Source organism: Bombina bombina, chromosome 4 (genome assembly GCF_027579735.1).
Source record: "Bombina bombina isolate aBomBom1 chromosome 4, aBomBom1.pri, whole genome shotgun sequence".
Lineage (NCBI taxonomy): Eukaryota > Metazoa > Chordata > Amphibia > Anura > Bombinatoridae > Bombina > Bombina bombina.
In genome coordinates, this window is record NC_069502.1 from 186686440 (window position 1) to 186694805 (window position 8366).

Consider the following 8366-nt stretch of genomic DNA (forward strand, 5'->3'; position numbering starts at 1 on the left):
TCGTATAAAACCTGTCATTAAGTCAATTTCTCCTCCTTGGAGTTTGAATTTGGTTCTGGGAGCTCTTCAAGCTCCTCCGTTTGAACCTATGCATTCATTGGACATTAAAATACTTTCTTGGAAAGTTTTGTTCCTTTTGGCCATCTCTTCTGCTAGAAGAGTTTCTGAATTATCTGCTCTTTCTTGTGAGTCTCCTTTTCTGATTTTTCATCAGGATAAGGCGGTGTTGCGAACTTCTTTTGAATTTTTACCTAAAGTTGTGAATTCCAACAACATTAGTAGAGAAATTGTGGTTCCTTCATTATGTCCTAATCCTAAGAATTCTAAGGAGAAATCGTTGCATTCTTTGGATGTTGTTAGAGCTTTGAAATATTATGTTGAAGCTACGAAATCTTTCCGTAAGACTTCTAGTCTATTTGTTATCTTTTCCGGTTCTAGGAAAGGCCAGAAAGCTTCTGCCATTTCTTTGGCATCTTGGTTGAAATCTTTAATTCATCTTGCCTATGTTGAGTCGGGTAAAATTCCGCCTCAGAGAATTACAGCTCATTCTACTAGGTCAGTTTCTACTTCCTGGGCGTTTAGGAATGAAGCTTCAGTTGATCAGATTTGCAAAGCAGCGACTTGGTCCTCTTTGCATACTTTTACTAAATTCTACCATTTTGATGTATTCTCTTCTTCTGAAGCAGTTTTTGGTAGAAAGGTACTTCAGGCAGTGGTTTCGGTTTGAATCTTCTGCTTATGTTTTTCATTAAACTTTATTTTGGGTGTGGATTATTTTCAGCAGGAATTGGCTGTCTTTATTTTATCCCTCCCTCTCTAGTGACTCTTGTGTGGAAAGATCCACATCTTGGGTATTCATTATCCCATACGTCACTAGCTCATGGACTCTTGTTAATTACATGAAAGAAAACATAATTTATGTAAGAACTTACCTGATAAATTAATTTCTTTCATATTAACAAGAGTCCATGAGGCCCACCCTTTTTTGTGGTGGTTATGATTTTTTTGTATAAAGCACAATTATTCCAATTCCTTATTTTATATGCTTCGCACTTTTTTCTTATCACCCCACTTCTTGGCTATTCGTTAAACTGATTTGTGGGTGTGGTGAGGGGTGTATTTATAGGCATTTTAAGGTTTGGGAAACTTTGCCCCTCCTGGTAGGAATGTATATCCCATACGTCACTAGCTCATGGACTCTTGTTAATATGAAAGAAATGAATTTATCAGGTAAGTTCTTACATAAATTATGTTTTTTCTTTCATGTAATTGGCAAGAGTCCATGAGCTAGTGATGTATGGGATATACATTCCTACCAGGAGGGGCAAAGTTTCCCAAACCTCAAAATGCCTATAAATACACCCCCCACCACACCCACAATTCAGTTTTACAAACGTTGCCTCCTATGGAGGTGGTGAAGTAAGTTTGTGCTAGATTTCTACGTTGATATGCGCTTCGCAGCATGCTGAAGCACGGTTTTCCTCTCAGAGTGCAGTGAATGACAGAGGGATGTGGAGGGAGTATTGCCTATTGAATGCTATGGTCATCCTATCGGGGATCTATTTCATAGGTTCTCTGTTATCGGTCATAAAGATTTCTTCTCCTACCTCCCTTTTCAGATCGACGATATACTCTTATATACCATTACCTCTGCTGATTCTCGTTTCAGTACTGGTTTGGCTATCTACTATATGTAGATGAGTGTCTTTTGGCAAGTAAGTCTTATTTTATTTATGACACTCTCAGCTATGGTTTGGCACTTTTTATGTAAAGTTCTAAATATATGTTTTATACTTATATTTGCCATGATTCAGGTTAATCAGTATATTTCCTTCTTACAGACTGTCAGTTTTATTTTTGGGAAATGCATATAAATAAAAAAATTCTTACCTGAAAATTTTTTTCTTTTGACTTTTTTTCTAAATTGCGGGCTGTTAGGCTCGCGGGTGCAAAAAATGCTAGAATTTATTGCGTCATTTTTGGTGCGAGACTTTTTTGGCACGAGAATTACGTTTGTTTGACGTCAATGACGTAATTTCCGGCTTTGTAGTTGACGCCGAGAGTTTTCACGTAGTTGCGTCATCTATGACGCTCGTGTTTGTTGCAGACATTTTTGGCAGTTTTTTTTACATTATTTAAGTCTTTGTTTCTTTTTGCATTTTTTCCCATTCCTGAAACTGTCATTTAAGGAATTTGATAATTTTGCTTTATATGTTGTTTTTTCTATTACATATTGCAAGATGTCGCAATCTGACCCTGTATCAGAATCTACTTCTGGAAAGCTGCTGCCTGATGTCGGTTCTACCAAAGCTAAGTGCATTTGTTGTAAACTTGTGGTAACTGTTCCTCCGGCTGTAGTTTGTGTTAGTTGTCATGATAAACTTTCAAAAGCAGACAATATTTCCATTAGTAATAATCCATTATCTGTTGTTGTTCCTTCAACATCTAATGTTCAGGATATTCCTGTTAATGTAAGAGAATTTGTTTCTAATTCTATTCAGAAGGCCCTGTCTGTTATACCACCTTCTAATAAACGTAAAAGGTCTTTTAAAACTTCTCATAAATCAGATGCATTTTTAAATGACCACCAACATTCTGATTTATCTATCTCTGATGAGGATCTATCTGGTTCAGAAGATTCTGCCTCAGATATTGACACTGACAAATCTTCATATTTATTTAAGATGGAGTTTATTCGTTCTTTACTTAAAGAGGTGTTGATTGCATTAGATATGGAGGAGTCTAGTCCTCTTGATATTAAAACCAGTAAACGTTTAAATTTGTTTTCATGTAGTTATTCCAGAGGTTTTTCCAGTTCCTGATACTATTTCAGATGTAATTTCTAGGGAATGGAATAGTTTGGGTACTTCATTTACTCCTTCTTTAAGGTTTAAGAAACTGTTCCCTTTGCCAGCTGATAGATTGGAGTTTTGGGAGAAAATCCCCAAAGTTGATGGGGCTATCTCTACTCTTGATAAACGTACTACTATTCCTACGGCAGATAGTACTTCTTTTAAAGATCCTTTAGATAGGAAGCTTGAATCCTTTCTAAGGAAGGCTTATTTATGTTCAGGTAAACTTCTTAGGCCTGCTATTTCTTTGGCTGATGTTGCTGCAGCTTCTACTTTTTGGTTGGAGGCTTTACAAGTGCCAGATCATAATGTGTATAGCATTGTTAAACTTCTTCAACATGCTAATAATTTCATTTGTGATGCCATTTTTTATATCATTAGAATTGATGTCAGGTATATGTCTTTAGCAATTTTAGCTAGAAGAGCTTTATGGCTTAAATCTTGGAATGCAGATATGACTTCTAAGTCAACGTTGCTATCTCTTGCTTTCCAAGGTAATAAATTATTTGGTTCTCAGTTGGATTCTATAATTTCAACTGTCACTGGGGGGAAGGGAGCTTTTTTTGCCTCAGGATAAAAAATCTAAGGGTAAATATAGGGCTGCTAACCATTTTCGTTCCGTTCGCCAGAATAAGGAACAGAAGCCTGACCCTTCCCCTAAAGGAACGGTTTCCAATTGGAAGCCTTCTCCAGTCTGGAATAAATCCAAGCCTTTTAGAAAATCAAAACCAGCTCCCAAGTCCGCATGAAGGTGCGGCCCTCATTCCAGCACAGCTGGTAGGGGGCAGATTACGATTTTTCGATTCAAAATCATTGGATTCAGAACATTGTTTTGCAAGGGTACAGAATAGGTTTCAAGGTAAGACCGCCTGTGAGAAGGTTCTTTCTCTCACGCATTCCAGTAAACCCAGTAAAGGCTGAGGCTTTCCTGAAATCCCTGCACCACTGGTGCAACATGCAAAGCTGTAGAGGTCTCATATGAAAATGAGCAAAAGGGATTGTGTCCGATGTTGCAATCATGAGACCTAAAACTTCCATGCACATAGCCACTGAAGGAAATGATAGAGACTGAAGGTTTAGACAAGTGAAGACCAATTGAATTTGTCTCTTGTCTGTAAGAGAAAGAGTCATGGACACTGAATCTATCTGGAAACCTAAGAAGGTGACGCTTGTCTGAGGAATCAAGAAACTCTTTGGTAAATTGATCCTCCAACCATGTCTTTGAAGAAACAACATTAGTTGTTTTGTGTGAGATTCTGCTAAATGAAAAGATTGAGCTAGTACCAAGATATCGTCCAAATAAGGAAACACCGCAATACCCTGCTCTCTGATTACAGATAGAAGGGCACCGAGAACCTTCAAGAAAATTCTTGGTGCTGTTGCTAGGCCAAATGGAAGAGCGACAAATTGGTAATGCTTGTCTAGAAAAGAGAATCTTAGAAAACGATAGTGGTCTGGATGAATCGGAATGTGAAGGTAAGTTTCATGTAAGTCTATTGTGGACATGAAATGACCTTGCTGAACAAAAGGCAGAATAGTCCTTATAGTCACCATCTTGAAAGTTGGGACTCTTACAAAACAATTTAATCTTTTCAGATCCAGGATTGGTCTGAAAGAATCTTCCTTCTTTGGGACAATGAATTTATTTGAATAGAAACCCAATCCCAGTTCCTGCTTAGGAACTGGTACAATTACACCTGAAAGCTCTAGGTCTGAAACACACTTCAGAAAAACCTGAGCCTTCACATGAACATGAGTAAGAAAGAATCTTCCCATAGGAGGTCTTATTCTGAAACCTATTCGATATCCTTGAGAAACAATATTCTGAATACACTGATTTTGGACAGAATCAGTCCAAATGTCTTGAAATAACTTTAGTCTGCCCCCCACCAGAAGAACTGGTTTGAGGACCGCACCTTCATGCAGTCTTAGGGGCTGGATTTGGTTTCTTATAAGGCTTGGATTTATTCCAATTCAGAGATGGTCTCCAATTAGAGCCAGAGGCCTTAGGGAAAGGAGAGGTTTTCTGTTCTCTATTCTGACGAAAGGAACAAAAACGATTGGAAGCTTTAAATCTACCCTTAGATTTCTTGTCTTGGGGCAGAAAAACTCCCTTACCTCCAGTGATAGTGTAGATAATAGAATCCAATTGAGAACCAAACCGATTATTACCCTGAAAAGATAGAGATAATAATCTAGATTTAAACACCATGTCAGCATTCCAAGATTTAAGCCATAAAGCTCTTCTAGTTAGAATAGCTAAAGACATAGATTTGACATTAATCTTAACAACATCAAATATAGCATCACAAATGAAATTATTTGCATGTTTAAGTAAAAGAACAATGGTAGATAGTTCAGAATCTGATAAGCTAAATATAGCAGAAAAAAGCAAGCATCATAGCTCTCTATAATATCATGAGAGGAGCAAGCATTAGAGGGAGAGACTTAATATAATACATTTTGCCGCCAAGAACGATGCACTGAAAAAACGCAACTCGTGTCATAACAGGCGCGAACTCGCGCCGAAAATGGTGCACCTCCTGTCACAACTGACGCGACCTCACGCAAAAAATTATGCAATAAAATGACGCAACTTGCGTCACAGCAGACGCAATTTCACGCCAAAATATTTGCGCTAAAAATGATGCAATAAAATGATGCAAATTGCGTCATTGCGAGTCTTATTTGCCCCCGAAAATTTTAAAAACAGACTCCATTTTAGCAGCTAACCAGAACCCCAAGTAAGAAAAAAATACGTAAATTCTCCCATAAACATAATTTCCATTCTGAAACTGTGTGACTGCAAAGGGAAATATTAACAGACCTGATTCATGGCTAATGTATGCAGTATATATTTAAGAACTTTATAATATAAAGTGCCTTCCAAAGCTGAGAGTGTCTTAAAAATTATATATACTCACCAGAAGACACCCATTCACATATAGCAGACAGCCAAACCAGTACTGAAACATATCAGTAGAGGTAATGGTAGAGGAGTATATTGTCGATTTGTAAAGGGAGGCAGCAGATGAATCCCCACGACCGAATATACAGAGAGCCCAAGAATAGATTTTCCATAGGGTAAAACATGGTGTCATCAGGCAATACTCTCTTCACATCCCTCAGACAAACACTGTACATAGAGAGGAACTGGGCTTCAATATGCTTAGATGCGCCATTCACAGAAGAAATCAAGCACAACTTGCTTCACCACCTCCTAAGGAGGCAAAGTTTGTAAAACTGAGCTATGAGTGAGGTGGGAGGTGTATTTATAGGCATTTGAGGTTTGGGAAACTTTGCCCCCTCCTGGTAGGAATATATAGCCCATACATCCCTAGCTCATGGACTCTTGCCACTTACATGAAAGAAATAAAGATGCTACTATATCTTTATTTTTTTATAAAATACACTACACTGTATTTTGGGGGAGTTTGGTGCACATTTATAAAATTAACCAAAGATCTGATCTCTGGGTAATTTCATAAGCGCTAATTGCTACAGCGAGCTCGCGGTAACAATAACCTCCACCTGTAATGGATATTTATTGCGTGCCCGTAAATGGGCAAATAAATTAGCGCTCCACTTGTAATCTAGCTCTATGTTGGAAATCCTCATATTTGTAATCTTATATTAATATCAAACTTTTTTCTCAGGTTGACAAACAAGTTAACTATCCACTATTATTTATTATTAATACGGTCAATACTTATTTATATAGTTTTAACTTTATGTCCTTTTAATGGATGTTTGAGAGCTTCTCATCTGTTTTGTTTAAAAGTAAAATCAATGTATATTGCAAATTAGTATAAATAAGTGAATTGTATTATCATTATGATTATTATTATTATTATTTCCTTGTCCCCAAAACAAAAGGGCTCTCTTGATAAACAAATCACAAGCTACATTATTTCCACATTGACTTGTAAGTGTGGCAAGCACAATGGACAGTAAATATTTCTGTGTCACAGGTATTGGAAGTAAATAAAATTTGGGTTTGTTGAAAATGAACTTTAATGCTACAGAAAAAGGACACATATAATCTATGATCTATATTGTCAAAAAATAAATAAAAATAAGCATTACTCATAGGAGATGCATAATTTACCCCCAAGTCCACAAAAGGAAAAATATAATCCTTATATTGGAATTGCAAGAAAAGTGTTTCAATCCAATGTATGTGTTTATTGGACATTGTGGAGAGGGAGTGCTAGTGTTTGTTGGGTAAAACAGAGGCTATTTGTTTCAGGAGATACAAAGTTGATATTATTTCTGGCTCCAAAGAATAGGATAGTGCCACAAATAGCCATACGTGTTTCCATACCACTCTTATTTATCACTGTGTTATTTTATTATGTTTTTAAATATGATATTTCTATTTAGCCCTTCAATTTATACATTTTGAGTTGTATTTATGGCTTTAGCAATTTGGTTCAAATTTGACACCTATAAACAATATGAACTTATAAACAATGCATAATCTTGCCCTTTGTGTACCATTTACACTGGCACCTCTACAACACAAATAGCACCAGGCTACTATAAAAGTGATGGCTATAGAAATCAAATTCTGTCCAAATAGCACATTTCTTTTTTTCCTTACCTTATGAATAGTTCCTCTTGTATGACTGGAGAAATCAGATTGCCTTAAGTCTAAAGATGTTGAAGTTATAATTCTGTTTTCCATGAAACTAGTTATGTAAAGTTTCATCTGCCACTTTCTCTCCAATTGCAAAGACAGGGGATTGACGCAGAATTATCCCATTGGTTAAATAAACAGAACGAGACAAATTGCTTAACCAGTCAGTCAATGAGTGACTTTATTGATTTATTTATTTTCTAAATGTTAAAGTTCAAGTAGTTTTCAACCTCAGCAAAAAAAAAAACAGCGTATTTAAAACTGGTGATCATTTCAATATATTTGCTGAGCTAATGCCAGTGATTTCTGAGAACCTCTCTGTTAGACCCCATGTACATAGGATGGGTTCTGCTCATGGATGTTGTTAGATTGCACAACATGTTTTTATCATTAAAGGGACGTAAACTTGTTTCAATTTAATGAGCTTCCAGTGATTTATTACAGCAGCTGCAGTGTATAAAATAAAGGCTTGTACGTTTGTTGTTACAAATGTGAATTTGTGATGAAAACAAGGATATTCATTTCGTTTTCACAAACCTCATTTTAAAGAAAACAAATTTGTCAGCTTTCATTTGTTTCCTTTATATTAGCTATTATAAGGATTAAATACTTACCTCTAGCTTGCTGGAGAGCTGCGCTAATCCCGACCCTTCTTCACAGATCCCCAGCCGCACTAATAAGAGGCTTGGCACAGCAGAACCCAGAGCCTGTGCTAAAGGACTTTACCGTCTGGGATCTGCTGCGCTAAGCCTCCTACAAGCGCAGATCAGGGCTCTGTGAAGCAGGGTAGGGATTAGTGCAGCTAGAAGGTAAGTATAAGGCTAAAGGTAAACTTTTTCACCTGTAGCAAAAGAACATTTACATTTAGTTATGTT

General features: G+C 36.8%; 1 protein-coding gene across 1 annotated transcript in view; it reads right to left on the bottom strand.

Moving 5' to 3' along the window:
• The window catches only part of ALLC (allantoicase), a 139401-nt gene extending 131845 nt beyond the window's left edge, over positions 1 to 7556 (bottom strand). Inside the window, exon 1 of the mRNA XM_053709716.1 lies at positions 7456 to 7556. The gene's annotated coding sequence lies outside the window, so the exon portion shown is untranslated. The remainder of the gene's footprint in view (positions 1 to 7455) is intronic.
• Between the last annotated feature and the right edge of the window lie 810 nt (positions 7557 to 8366).